This window comes from Oncorhynchus keta, chromosome 22, assembly GCF_023373465.1.
Source record: "Oncorhynchus keta strain PuntledgeMale-10-30-2019 chromosome 22, Oket_V2, whole genome shotgun sequence".
Taxonomy (NCBI): Eukaryota; Metazoa; Chordata; class Actinopteri; order Salmoniformes; family Salmonidae; genus Oncorhynchus; species Oncorhynchus keta.
The window spans coordinates 32,626,527-32,641,512 of record NC_068442.1 but is presented as its reverse complement, the minus strand read 5'-3'; the positions used below and the strand labels follow the sequence as shown (position 1 = coordinate 32,641,512).

General features: G+C 41.3%; 2 protein-coding genes across 3 annotated transcripts in view; both read right to left on the bottom strand.

Annotated features, from left to right (window-relative positions):
* Window positions 1–14,986, bottom strand: part of LOC118401366 (kelch-like protein 25) — a 997,662-nt gene that overhangs the window by 568,086 nt on the left and 414,590 nt on the right. The window lies entirely within an intron of this gene.
* Window positions 1–14,986, bottom strand: part of LOC118400862 (NT-3 growth factor receptor-like) — a 321,289-nt gene that overhangs the window by 148,019 nt on the left and 158,284 nt on the right. The window lies entirely within an intron of this gene.

The following is a 14,986-nucleotide window of genomic DNA, read 5'->3' as shown; positions in this document are numbered from 1 at the left end:
CAATTTAACAAGGTCCCTATAGTATGTGAGTGTTCAGTAAGTGGCAATAGCTATGCCAGATATAAAAGATTGCCCATTAAATACACTGTACGGTATTCTCTAGGCAAGCTGGCTAAATGTTAATGTTATCTGTATACATTTGATAACGAGTTAGGCCATATTTGGTGAAATCCCAGTACAGGATTTATACAGACTCCCTGGCTAGATTTTCATCAAACACCAACAGAGAAAGACCATGGAGGAGCTGAACACTGCAACAAAGGAATATTGCAAAATCAAATGACGACGACATCAAATATTAACTGACCTGCAATAATCTATATATGCAGTTGGAGAAATCAATATCAGTTCACAGATGTGGACCATATTGGAGAAATCAATCTCAGTTTACAGATGTGGACCATATTGGAGAAATCAATCTCAGTTTACAGATGTGGACCATATTGGAGAAATCAATCTCAGTTTACAGATGTGGACCATATTGGAGAAATCAATCTCAGTTTACTGATGTGGACCATATTAGAGAAATCAACCTCAGTTTACAGATGTGGACCATATTAGAGAAATCAACCTCAGTTTACAGATGTGGACCATATTAGAGAAATCAACCTCAGTTTACTGATGTGGACCATATTGGAGAAATCAATCTCAGTTTACTGATGTGGACCATATTGGAGAAATCAATCTCAGTTTACAGATGTGGCCCATATTAGAGAAATCAATCTCAGTTTACAGATGTGGACCATATTGGAGAAATCAACCTCAGTTTACAGATGTGTGTAACGACGTTCTTCGTTTGTCAAAAGAGAGTCGGACCGAAATGCAGCGTGGTGGTTACTCATGTCTTTAATGAAGGAAAAAAGCGATACATGAAATAACTATACAAATACGAAAACAACAAACGGAACGTGAAACCTATTACAGCCTATCTGGTGAAACTACACAGAGACAGGAACAATCACCCACGAAATACAAAGCAAAACCAGGCTACCTAAATACGGTTCCCAATCAGAGAGAACGAGAATCACCTGACTCTGATTGAGAACCGCCTCAGGCAGCCAAGCCTATACAACACCCCTAATCAGCCGCGATCCCAAATACTACAAACCCCAATACGAACATACAATATAACATAAACCCATGTCACACCCTGGCCTGATCAAATAATTAAAGAAAACACAAAATACTAAGACCAAGGCGTGACAATGTGGACCATATTGGAGAAATCAATCTCAGTTTACAGATGTGGACCATATTGGAGAAATCAATCTCAGTTTACAGATGTGGACCATATTGGAGAAATCAATCTCAGTTTACAGATGTGGACCATATTGGAGAAATCAATCTCAGTTTACAGATGTGGACCATATTGGAGAAATCAATCTCAGTTTACAGATGTGGACCATATTGGAGAAATCAATGTCAGTTTACAGATGTGGACCATATTGGAGAAATCAATCTCAGCTTACTGATGTGGACCATATTGGAGAAATCAATGTCAGTTTACAGATGTGGACCATATTGGAGAAATCAACCTCAGTTTACAGATGTGGAACATATTGGAGAAATCAATCTCAGTTTACAGATGTGGACCATATTGGAGAAATCAATGTCAGTTTACAGATGTGGACCATATTGGAGAAATCAATCTCAGTTTACAGATGTGGAACATATTGGAGAAATCAATGTCAGTTTACAGATGTGGACCATATTGGAGAAATTAATCTCAGTTTACAGATGTGGACCATATTGGAGAAATCAATCTCAGTTTACAGATGTGGACCATATTGGAGAAATCAATCTCAGTTTACAGATGTGGCCCATATTAGAGAAATCAATCTCAGTTTACAGATGTGGACCATATTGGAGAAATCAATCTCAGTTTACAGATGTGGACCATATTGGAGAAATCAATCTCAGTTTACAGATGTGGACCATATTGGAGAAATCAATCTCAGTTTACAGATGTGGCCCATATTAGAGAAATCAATCTCAGTTTACAGATGTGGACCATATTGGAGAAATCAATCTCAGTTTACAGATGTGGCCCATATTAGAGAAATCAATCTCAGTTTACAGATGTGGCCCATATTAGAGAAATCAATCTCAGTTTACAGATGTGGACCATATTGGAGAAATGAATCTCAGTTTACAGATGTGGCCCATATTGGAGAAATCAATCTCAGTTTACAGATGTGGACCATATTGGAGAAATCAATGTCAGTTTACAGATGTGGACCATATTGGAGAAATCAATGTCAGTTTACAGATGTGGCCCATGTTGGAGAAATCAATCTCAGTTTACAGATGTGGCCCATATTGGAGAAATCAATCTCAGTTCACAGATGTGGACCATATTGGAGAAATCAATCTCAGTTTACAGATGTGGACCATATTGGAGAAATCAATCTCAGTTTACAGATGTGGACCATATTGGAGAAATTAATCTCAGTTTACAGATGTGGACCATATTGGAGAAATCAATCTCAGTTTACAGATGTGGACCATATTGGAGAAATCAATCTCAGTTTACAGATGTGGACCATATTGGAGAAATCAATCTCAGTTTACAGATGTGGACCATATTGGAGAAATCAATCTCAGTTTACAGATGTGGACCATATTGGAGAAATCAATCTCAGTTTACAGATGTGGACCATATTGGAGAAATCCAATAACATTTCTCTAACATAACCAATTATGTTGGGGTTTTTTTGTTTGGGGGATTATTTAAAAGGCTGAGATTATTCTATCCACATGCATACAACTAAATTGAATTTAGGTGATCGCCCCACACGGTGCAGTGAATATATCAATGATCTGGCATAGCCAAGGGGGAGGATTAAGCCCAAATGAAGAGCAGTGGCTAATTAAAGGCAGTGAATATGAATACAGTAGGGGCCAGGGATGTAAACCCCTACCTTCCTCCTCCTAGATTACAGAACCATGAGGTAGACAGCAGGCTTCTCTCTGCTTGGTCTCGTTACCTTTCCGGTGACATCTCAAACATTATTGGAGCCAGGGATTGAATTGGCTTCCCTGCACTGTTCATCTGATCCCCATATGAGAGGCCATTGCTTAATAACATGGTAATTACAGATTTAAGTCCACCTGTCCCCATAATCTATTTATTAATCAAACTGAGTTTCACGTAGAATTCATGCTCAGCCCATCAGATAAGCAACTGGGACATTTACAGTTATCTTCTTCACTTTTGAGAAGTTATGCAGTTTAACCAAAAAAAGCCCAGAATAAAGACTTCTTCAGAAAATACTATACATGAATGATGTACAAAAATGTAACTATCTATGACAATGAACAAAGGCAGAACAGCTCTGACATCCCCCTATGCGTCAAGCTCAAATCGCACATCATTATTTTCAAATGTGGACAAAATTGCCAACTCCAAAGCATGGTAAAATATTTATCTCTTTCGATCCATATGGATGATGTGGGCCAAACAAAGAACAAGATGTCTGAAGACACGCTATGTTCTGGTTATACATCCTTATATGAATTGTTTTGTTGATTCTGATACAGTGACAACATGCTGTCAATCTGTCACTGGCTCTAAAAGCAAACTGGGGGTGGAAAGAGTTGTCAATGATCCCCATTCTAAATGACATGCGTGGATGCTGGTCTGCAGTACTGCTGGGGGAAAGTGATGCTCAGTCAGGCATGAGAGCTGTTTCAACAACCACAACCAGTCACAGAAGTGGTAGAAGGAGGCAGGAAGTAAGGAAGTAAGTAAGTAAGGAAGGAAGGAAGGAAGGAAGGAAGGAAGGAAGGAAGGAAGGAAGGAAGGAAGGAAGGAAGGAAGGAAGGAAGGAAGGAAGGAAGGAAGGAAGGAAGGAAGGGGGGTGAAGGTATGGGAGACGAGGTGAGATATACTTCTCAAGGTGAGTAAAACAGTGTTGTGGCCTGGGCTGATGCCCTGGTATATGTATCAAATGGCCAAGCAGGCAGACACTGGTAGGCAGCACTGGTTATATTGAGCTCCTTGACCAAGCCTTGGTGTCAATGTCTCCACTGTGACAGAGAGCTGTAAGGGTGTTCTGAATGCCTAACACAGAGCAGACACACAGCCTGCCACGCCGTGTTGTCGGTCCACACTTGGTTACTCCCAAGCTTACTGCAAGCTCGGTTTTCCATCTAAAATCCAGATTTCATAGAGATGGATATTCCCTCCAGTCAATTCCTGGCTAACAAGTACTGTATAGAAACTGCATGAGTCGCATCTTCAATGACCAAGAGATGCATTTATCCCTGAAACACATGCTAACGTACGATGACAAAATTATAACAAATTAGTAAAGAATCAGAAGGGATGGCAGGGAGCACCAATCAATAAAAGCGACATCATTATGAGTGCATGAACATTTCTACATACAGTACATTAACCTTGTTCCCTCCAGTCCTCTTTGCTGAGCAGCTTATTATCTCTATCCGCTGAGCGACCACCTCAGGCTAACAATCAATATTACAGCAGAATTGGTATTATTCAGTGAATGCAGGTCTACATCTCCAGCTATGTGCGGAGCGGCATATGTTTGCCTCTGCATTTGCTTTGATCTTGGTAGAATGAATAATATCAGCCTCATGTCACAGTTGTGTCCAAACAATACCCTGTTATTTCTTCTTTTACTTCAAACTTTTCTTCTGACGAAGCTACAGTGTAGGCTTTAGAGAGTTGTTAGTTACATTTTAGTCCTGGCTTGGTGTTTGGTGTTGGGGTTTATCTGGGTTAATTGTAGTAACCCCAAAGAGAAAGCATGGGTCATGTGTAATCATGCCAGCAGATGGACATGCCAGCTCTGAGCTTTGGGGCATGCACATGGGTGAATGACTGGCACCTAACACATTAACACAAAACACCCTGCTCTTCTTATTCCATCTCAGCTGAAAATGTGTTCCTTTCATGTTGTTAGAGCCAGAGATGCAAGAATGTGTTTTCATCAAGAATATATATATAGTTCAGAAATGCACAATTTGAAGTTATTGCACTAGAGATAATGACAAAATTATTTTGTAATACTCTGTGAGTTGTCTGCCTTTTACAGATTAAGGATGAGTAGCCTGCGTGCAGCCATTTCCATGACTGATCAAACTAATCAGAACAGTCCTATGAAAGGAATTGCAGGATTTAGCTATCACAGTTTAGGCTGTTATAAAGTAACACCTCATCACAGAGACACCATTGACTCCAGTAATGAATACATGGCAATTCAGACATGAAGCGATGCACACCTAATTATTTCAGGATTTTAATTAAGAGGCCGGTCATTAGAGATTCTACTCCCACGACTAATCACAATGGACATTTTGCCTTTGTTGTCCCATCCAGGCATCCAGTCAGCAGCTGCACATTAAAATGGACATGAAATAAATGGGGATTGTGCTACTGCCCTTTCCATTCTTAATGCTGTTTCCCTTTTTCTAACCTTGTGTTGTATGCAGTTTTAGCCAGAATGAAGTGAAGTCCCAACAGAAAGGAGTGGAGCAGAGTTTCTCTCTAATTGGCTGTGCCAACATTTGGATGTATAGGCAGAGTTTGGCTGATGGACACCACCTGCACAATAGTCAATGTAAGGCAAAGTATGCCAGCATGTTCCAAGATTACTTTCCCTTAATTTGGTGAGAAATGTATGTTCTTTAAAGAGACACGAAATCACGAAGGCATGAAAACTGACATGATTGTGTTGTTTTGATCTTGCCTGATCTGACGGGTTCTTCATAATACCATTGGAAAGGAAACAGTGGTCAGAAAGCATTCTGCGGTGAGCGATTGTTGTGCCTTTTCCTTTCCAATGATGTTAGGTTGCACCACGACTCACGTTGGTTGAGCACCATCTACTTCTTTCCATTCTTAATGATACCAATAATGTGTCTGTTCCACTGTTTTAAAAATAGATCATCTCTTCACACTGACTAACACAGACATGTCCTGGCTGTTCATAAAGGTCTTTCTATTAAGCCCATGCAGGATTAAAGAAAGGTCATCAGTAGAAAGGGGATCGATGACCCTCCCAGCCCCTGGCAAAGCAGCTTTGTGGCCACATAGAAAATGTTTGTTGACACTAGTGAATGTGCCTTTGTGCTTGTGCTGTAAATCATCTTTTATCGTATCATCATCCTTGGAGCAGCTACAACAGATTTGCCATTTAGCAATCCCCCTGCTCTGATACCATTTACAGGCCTTGTAAGTGGTTGGACTGTGTGAGCAGTGTCTTTAGCCCGGCTCCCTTGGCTAAAAGACACAGACTAAAAGAAGGTAATATTATATTTTCTTGAAGCGCTATAAAGCCCCAGAAAAGAGTGCCAGGCCATTGTGAGCCATCCATCTCATCAGGCCTGTCTTCAACCCCCAGCAGCAAGACAGATAGACACTCAATGGAAAGCCATCAGAAGAAGAGATATAAAACTGATCTTGTCTTTTATGAATGCAATATATAAGACCGAGTTAGAGTGTTGCCATCAAACATCCACGTAGAGAGGATCTCCTATGGGAAACTATTTATTGCACAGTACAGGGCCATAACTAGCAAATGTATGATTCAAATAAAACCTTTCTCATGCAAGAATCTATCAAATAGGCATTATGTGAGATATAAATATAATACTGACGGGTAAAATATTTGTTATTGCAGGTTATAGAGGTTATGCAAAAGCATCTAAAGAATAAGTCATTTGGAAATACTGTAAATAAAACACTACTTCCACAATAGGATAAAACATACAGTCTTTAAGTATATATACAGTACCAGTCAAAAGTTTGGACACAACTACTCATTCAAGGGTTTTTCTTTATTTAAACTATTTTCTACATTGTAGAATAATAGTGAAGGCATCAACACTATTAAATAACACATGGAATCATGCAGTAACCAAAAAAGTGTTAAACAAATCAGAATATATTTTAGATTTGAAATTCTTCAAATTAGCCACCCTTTGCTTTGATGAAAGCTTTGCACACTCTTGGCATTCTCTCAAATAACTTAATGAGGAATGCTTTTCAAACAGTCATGAAGGAGTTCCCACATATACTGAGCACCTGTTGGCTGCTTTTCCTTCACTCTGCGGTCTAACTCATCCCAATTCAATTCAATTGGGTTGAGGTCAGGTGATTGTGGAGGCCAGGTCATCTGAAGCAGCACTCCATCACTCTCATTGGTCAAATAGCCCTTACACAGCCTGGATGTGTGTTTTGGGTCATTGTCCTGTTGAAAAACAAATGATAGTCCCACTAAGTGCAAACCAGATGGGATGGCATATTGCTGCAGAATGCTGTGGTAACCATGCTCGTTAAGCGTGCCTTGAATTCTAAATAAATAAGCAAAGCACCCCCACACCATGACACCTCCTCCATGCTTTATGGTGGGAACCACACGTGGAGATCATCCATTCACCTACTCTGCGCCTCACCAAGACACGGCAGTTAGAACTAAAAATCTACAATTTGAACTCATCAGAGCAAATTACATATTTCCACTGGTCAAATGTCCATTGCTCATGTTTCTTGGCCCAAGCAAGTCTCTTCTTATTGGTGTCCTTTTGTAGTGGTTTATTTGCAGCAATTCGACCATTAAGGACTGATTCACTTGCCTAGTTAAATAAAGGTTAAATAAATCAAATAAAAAATACAATTTACGCAGTCTCCTCTGAATAGTTGATGTTGAAATGTGTCTGTTACTTGAACGCTGAAGCATTTATTTGGGCTGCAATCTGAGGTGCAGTTAACTTTAATGAACTTATCCTCTGCAGCAGGGGTAACTATGGGTCTTCCTTTCCTGTGGCGGTCCTCATGAGAGCCAGTTTCATCATAGCGCTTGATGTTTGTTGTGACTGCACTTGAAGAAACTTTAAATGTTGTTGACATTTTCTGGATTGACTGACCTTCATATCTTAAAGTAATGTGGACTGTCATTTCTCTTTGCTTATTTCAGCTGTTCTTGCCATAATATGGACTTGGTCTTCTGTATACCACCCCTGCTGTACCTTGTCACAACACAACTGATTGGCTCAAACATATTAAGAAGGAAAGAAGTTGCACAAATTACCTTTCAACAATACACACCTGTTAATTGAAATGCATTCCAGGTGACTACCTCATGAAGCTGGTTGAGAGAATGCCAAGAGTGTGCAAAGCTGTCATCAGAGCAAAGGGTGGCTAATTTTAACAATCTCAAATATAAAATATATTTTGATTTGTTTAACAGTTTTTTACTTACTACATGATTCCATATGTGTTATTTCATAGCTTTGCTGTCTTCACTATTATTCTACAATGTAGAAAATAGTAAAAATAAAGAAAAATCCTTGAATGAGTAGGTGTGTCCAAATGTTTGACTGGTAGTGTATATTTAAGAAGTGTATCTGAAGGTTTGATGGTGAAAAAAGGCTGGGGAAATGATTGCAGTGTTTTTGGCTTGCGTTTGGATGAGTTCTTTCCTTATTAAAGTGTGACCAACTGGGGATGGTTTTGGTTGCCAATAAGGTCCATTAGAAATCTGTCTGCACTCCAAAAATCATGACTGAAATGAGCAAAGCTAATAGGGAATAACATTTTGGACATTGGAGTTCTACTTTTCTTTTTTAACTTTAATCCAGCACTCAATATTCTGTAATTATTTAAAATAAAATAATAATAATAATTAAGCTTACATCCAACCCACAAGGATCCATGATAAAATGAGTATGCAGAAATTTGATGTAAAAAAATGTCCCTATCGATCTCATGGCCAGCAATGAAGATGAACACCAACCCTGCTTGTGCCTTAGAAATAAGACATTCAATATACTGTATAATACCATATTCAACATTATCTACTCTATAAGCCTACTGTTTTTTATTCAGAAGATAAAGAAAGTCATCCCAAAATGTTTAGGACCTTATATCCTTCCCCTGACTCTAAATTGCTACTGCTACTCCTTATTACACCCGGTCTCAGGGATGGCTAACTCTGGAAATACCTTTAGTCTCTAATGAGTTAGGTAAATCAGCTTTTAGATTTCTTGCGCCTTATTTGTGGAATCTTCAAAATGTTCTTAAATTTGATGTTCTGGTGCCTTTTCTGTATTTTCTGTAATTCAAGGCTCGTCTTCGAAAGAGACTCAGTTTGACTTCCTGATAAAATAAAGGTTAAATATGTACATAAATAAAACATTACCTGCAGTCTCCATATCGGTGTGCATGTGTGTGTGCCTGTTAATATGTGTGTGTATGTGCATGTGTGTGTGTGCCTGTTAATATGTGTGTGTGTCTGTTAATATGTGTGTGTGTGTGTGTGTGTGTGTGTGTGTGTGTGTGTGTGTGTGTGTGTGTGTGTGTGTGTGTGTGTGTGTGTGTGTGTGTGTGTGTGTGTGTGTGTGTGTGTGTGTGTCTCAGCTTAGGAAAGCAGCTCATTTGCTAGGCCCGGCTTGGTAAGGGGAGGACAGTGAGATTGGCAGGTCTCCTCTGGTCTCCTCTGCACCCAAGCCAGCACCAGGGCTCCTGATGAGGCTGCCTGCCTGTTTCCTCAGAGCTGCCTTATCCGCACAGGTAATTTGCCCCTCTGTGATTACACTTACAGGACTGGGGAACAGGGATGCACACACACACACACACTCACATGCACACATGTGCAAATATGCACGCACATGCACAGGTTATGCACGCACACACACACTTTCCCTTTTCACCCTAGTCATCCTGTGTTGAGCACCAAAAAAGGCTGACAACAGCAGCACACAGTGGTATGGCTCCTGGTGGTTAAGATACACAAGGAGCTGCTGTTGCTGTTGTGCTTTCAGCATCACTCTTACTGTTGCTGTGTTTAGTCCAAGCTGTTAGAGAGGAAACCATGCACACAGAAGCAGTCAGTGAAACAACAAGGTTCAGCAGCACTAGACCGGAGGCTTCATGCTGTAATGCAATGGGTCCATACTTGCGAATATTAGAAAAGGTTTGTTTAACCTGGACCTCCGTCTCAAAATGCACAGCAGCAAATTACAATTGTAGACATAGTTGCATGTGACAGAACGCTACATTGTAACTGTCCACTGGGCACAAACGTCAATTCAACGTCTAATCCATGTTGGTTCAATGTAATTTCATTGAAATTATGTGGAAACATCGTTGATTCAACCAGTGTGTGCTCCATCAGATAACCTAGCACACGTTAGCCCTATGCTAACCTCACCAGCTGACAGTGATTTCACAGATTTCCGCATCAGCCTATCAAAGGTCTTTATATTCACCAACCAATGCCATTTCTTAAAATAGGACAACTTGATGCCCAGAGGAATATTTTAAACCATATTCATGGTTTACTTTTGTTCCTCTTGGTCTGCCTCAAGTGTAGAGTGCCAAAATGGCATGCGTATTTGTGTAAATGTCTATAAATCTTTTTAATCATGCATCCTCGACTAGGCTACTAGCTAATAACGTTAAACACAATTCAAAAGGCAATTTTTAGCATAAGAACAAATCCCACGTCTTTTGCTCATCTGTTTCACACACATCCATACCATTTTTGCAAGATGTAGGACATGTGTATTTGTCTTTGTTTTTTCCCTTGTAAATAGCCGGCCTTTTTCGTATATATCTTAATATCACTTTCTATCTACGAACTAAAAATACTTTCCTGCAACCCGCCTCACCCAATGTGGTACAGATCTGCTTTTTTTATTCCTTATTACTGGAACTTCCATCAGCAGCTAGCCAGCTAAATAGCTACTAGTCTTTGTTAGTCACGGCTTAGCTCGGACAACATCTACCAGTCTGCACAGCGCGATATCAACCCAGAGCACATCAGACTGCTTCTCTCTACCATATCACCGGAATCCTGCCACTCTGGATCATTACACCGGATCATTACACCGGATCATCGCAGCTAGCTAGCTGCAAACGAGTGGCTAATGTTAGCTAATGCCTCTGTCCCGAAGCAAACACCAGCTAGCCTTGAGCTAGCCTCGAGCTAGGCCCATATACCAGCTAATTTTAGGGTTACAATACCTCCTTTGCCAATTGGCCTGGACCTTTTATTGTCGACACGGAGCCCCGCCGATCGATCACGACTGGACTGCCGACGTGATCGATGTCGCCGAAGAACCATCTACTATCCCTGGCCCGCTAGCTTTTCTGAAAGCTGTGTCCCCTGCTCGCCTAGCGTAGTAGTGACTACCGAACGGCACCCTGACTCACCTATTGCTGCTCTTGTGACCCTATGATCACTCGGCGACACAGCTGATGTGTCGCCGAGACACTGGACTGTTTCAATAACACGGTACCTCATTTTGTTTACCTGTCGGCCCCAGCCTCAAACTCAGGTCCTATATGTACCGAACTGACCTGCTCTGCCCATTCATTGCCATTTACCGTTGTTGTCTTTGCGCTCCTGATTAACACCTGTGATCGCTTTATGCCTCTCTCTAATGTCAATATGCCTTGTCTACTGCAGCCAAGACTAGTTCTTATTATTTTATTTCACTGTTGAGTCCTCAGTCCCGCTCAAAATGCCTTAGATAGCTCTTTTGGCCCAACCCACACACACGCGGAGACCTCACCTGGCTTAACTGGTGCCTCCAGAGATAAAACCTCTCACATCGTCACTCAACGCCTAGGTTTACCTCCACAGTACTCAGATGCTACCATACCCTTGTCTGTACATTATGCCTTGAATCCTTTCTACAACGCCCAGAAATCTGTTTCTTTTATTCTCTGTCCCCAACGCACTAGACGACCAGTTCTTATAGCCTTTAGCCGTACCCTTATCCTACTCCTCCTCTGCTCCTCTGGTGATGTAGAGGTTAACCCAGGCCCTGTAGCACCAAGTTCCACTCCTATTCCCCAGGTGCTATCATTTGGCTTCTGTAACCATAAAAGCCTTGCTTTCATGCATGTTAACATCAGAAGCCTCCTCCCTAAATTTATTTTATTCACTGCTTTAGCACACTCCGCCAACCCTGATGTCCTAGCCGTGTCTGAATCCTGGCTTAGGAAGGCCACCAAAAATGCAGAAATGTCCATCCCCAACTACAACATTTTCCGCCAAGATAGAACTGCCAAAAGGGGTGGAATTGCCATCTACTGCAGAGATAGCCTGCAGAGTTCTGTCATGCTATCCAGGTCTGTGCAAAAACAGCTCCAGCTTCTACTTTTAAAAATCAAAAATATGTCTCTCACTGTTTCCGCTTGTTATAGACCACCCTCAGCCCCCAACGGTGCCCTGGACACCATATGTTAATTAATTGCCCCCCATTTATTTTCAGAGTTTGTACTGTTGGGTGACCTAAACTGGGATATGGAAGTGGCCTCTATTTTGAAAGCTCCATGTTCCATTGAATGCCTTCCCTCCATTTAAAGGGATATCAACCAGATTCCTTTTCCTATGTCTTCCCCATGTTGTGAACAGTCTTTAGACATAGTTTCAGGCTTTTATTTTGAAAAATGAGCGGGAAAGATCACATCGCGTCAGTGTATAGCTGGGTGTCCCCAGAGTTTTGCTTGTGCAACAGTTTGGAGCAGCCATTGTGTCTCTCTCTCTCCCATTGACGAAGCTATAGTCCCGGTTGATATACTATCGATTATATATTGAAAAAACAACATGAGGATTGATTATAAAAAACATTTTACATGTTTCTGTGAACATTACGGATACTATTTGGAATTTCCGTCTGCGATGTCGTGACAGCTCGAGCCTGTGGATTTCTGAACATAACGCGCCAAACAAATGGAGGTATTTTGGATATAAAAATAATCTTTATGGAACAAAAGGAACATTTATTGTGTAACTGGGAGTCGCGTGAGTGCAAATATCCGAAGATCATCAAAGGTAAGCGATTTAATTTATTGCTTTTCTGACTTTCGTGAACCAATCTACTTGAGAATTTCGAGAATTTCAATAAGCATTTTTCTATGGCTGGCCGTGCTTTCCACCTGGCTACTCCTCCTCCTGGTCAACAGCTCTGCACCCCCCACAGCAACTTGCCCAAGAATCCCCCATTTCTCTATCACCCAAATCCAGATAGGTGATGTTCTGAAAGAGCAGTAAAATCTGGACCCTTACAAATCAGCTGAGCTAGAAATCTGGACCTTCTCTTTCCACAGCAATTGTTGCAACCCCTATTACTAGACTGTTCAACTACTCTTTTGTATCGTCTGAGATCCCGAAATATTGGAAAGCTGCCACGGTCAACCCCCTCTTCAAAGGGGGAGACACTCTAGACCCAAACTGATACAGACCTATATCCATCCTGCCCTGCCTTTCTAAAGTCTTCAAAAGCCAAGTTAACAAACAGATCACCGACCATTTCGAATCCCATTGTACCTTCTTTGCTATACAACCTGGTTTCCGAGCTGGTCATGTGTGCACCTCAGCCACGCTCATGGTCCTAAACGATATCATAACTGCCATCGAAAAAAAGACAATACTGTGCAGCCATCTTCATCGACCTGGCCAAAGCTTTCGACTCTGTCAGTCACCGCATTCTTATCGGCAGACTCAACAGCCTTGGTTTCTCAAATGACTTCTTCGCCTTGTTCACCAACTACTTCTCAGGTAGAGTTCAGTGTGTCAAATTGGAGGGCCTGTTGTCCGGACCTCTGGCAGTCTCTATGGGGGTGCCACAGGGTTGAATTCTCCGGCCGACTCTTTTCTCTGTATACATCAATGATGTCGCTCTTGCTGCTGGTGATTCTTTGATCCACCTCTACGCAAATTACACCATTCTGTATACTTCTGGCCCTTCTTTGAACACTGTGTTAACCTGTTGCGACTCAAGGGGCAGTATTTTCATTTTTGGAAAAAAAATGTTCCCGTTTTAAACAGGATATTTTGTCAGGACAAGATGCTAGAATATGCATATAATTGACAGCTTTGGATGGAAAACACTCTAACGTTTCCAAAACTGTAAAGATATTGTCTGTGAGTATAACACAACTGATGTTGCAGGCGAAAGCCAGAGAAAAACCCAAAGGTTGCCTGCTGCAAGCAAGGCATAATGCTATGCTAGGCTATCGATAAACTTAAACAAATGCTTGTCTAGCTTTGGCTGTAAAGCATATTTTGAACATATGAGATGACAGGGTGATTAACAAAATGCTAAGCTGTGTTCCAATATATTTCACTTGTGATTTTCATGAATAGGAAGATTTTCTAGGAAGATTTATGTCCGTTGCGTTATGCTAATTAGTGTCCGATGATGACAACGGTCCCGTTCACGGGATGGGGTGTCACTAGAGATTAACATACCTCCAGCTGCTCTAAAATGCAAGTAAAACGAAATGCTTGCTCTTCAACTGATCGCTGCCTGCAGACGGTTCTGACTATGTGGACAACTACAAATACCTAGGTGTCTGGTTAGACTGTAAACTCTCCTTCCAGACTCACATTCAGCATCTCCAATCCAAAATTAAATCTAGAATCGGCTTCCTATTTCGTAACAAAGCATCCTTCAACACTCTACTCAGCAAATTTGATGTAGTCTATCACATTGCTATCCGTTTTGTCACCAAAGCCCCATATACCACCCATCACTGCAACCTGTATGCTCTCGTTGGCTGGCCCTCACTTCATAATCGTCGCCAAACCCCACTGGCTCCAGGTCATCTATAAGTCTTTGCTAGGTAAAGTCCCGCCTTATCTCATATAACTGGTCACCATGGCAGCACCCACCCATAGCATGCGCTCCAGCAGGTATATTTCACTGGTCATCCCCAAAGCCAACTCCTCCTTTGGCCGCCTTTTGTTGCAGTTCTCTGCTGCCAATGACTGGAACGAATTGCAAAAATCACTGAAGCTGGAGTCTTATCTCTCCCTCGCTAACTTTAAGCATCAGCTGTCAGGGCAGCATACAGATCATTGCACCTGTACACAGCCCATCTGTAAATAGCCCACCCAACTACCTCATCCCTGTACTGTTATTTATTTTTTGCTCCTTTGCACCCCAGTATCTCTGCTTGCACATTAATCTTCTGCACATCTATCACCAGTGTTTAATTGCTAAA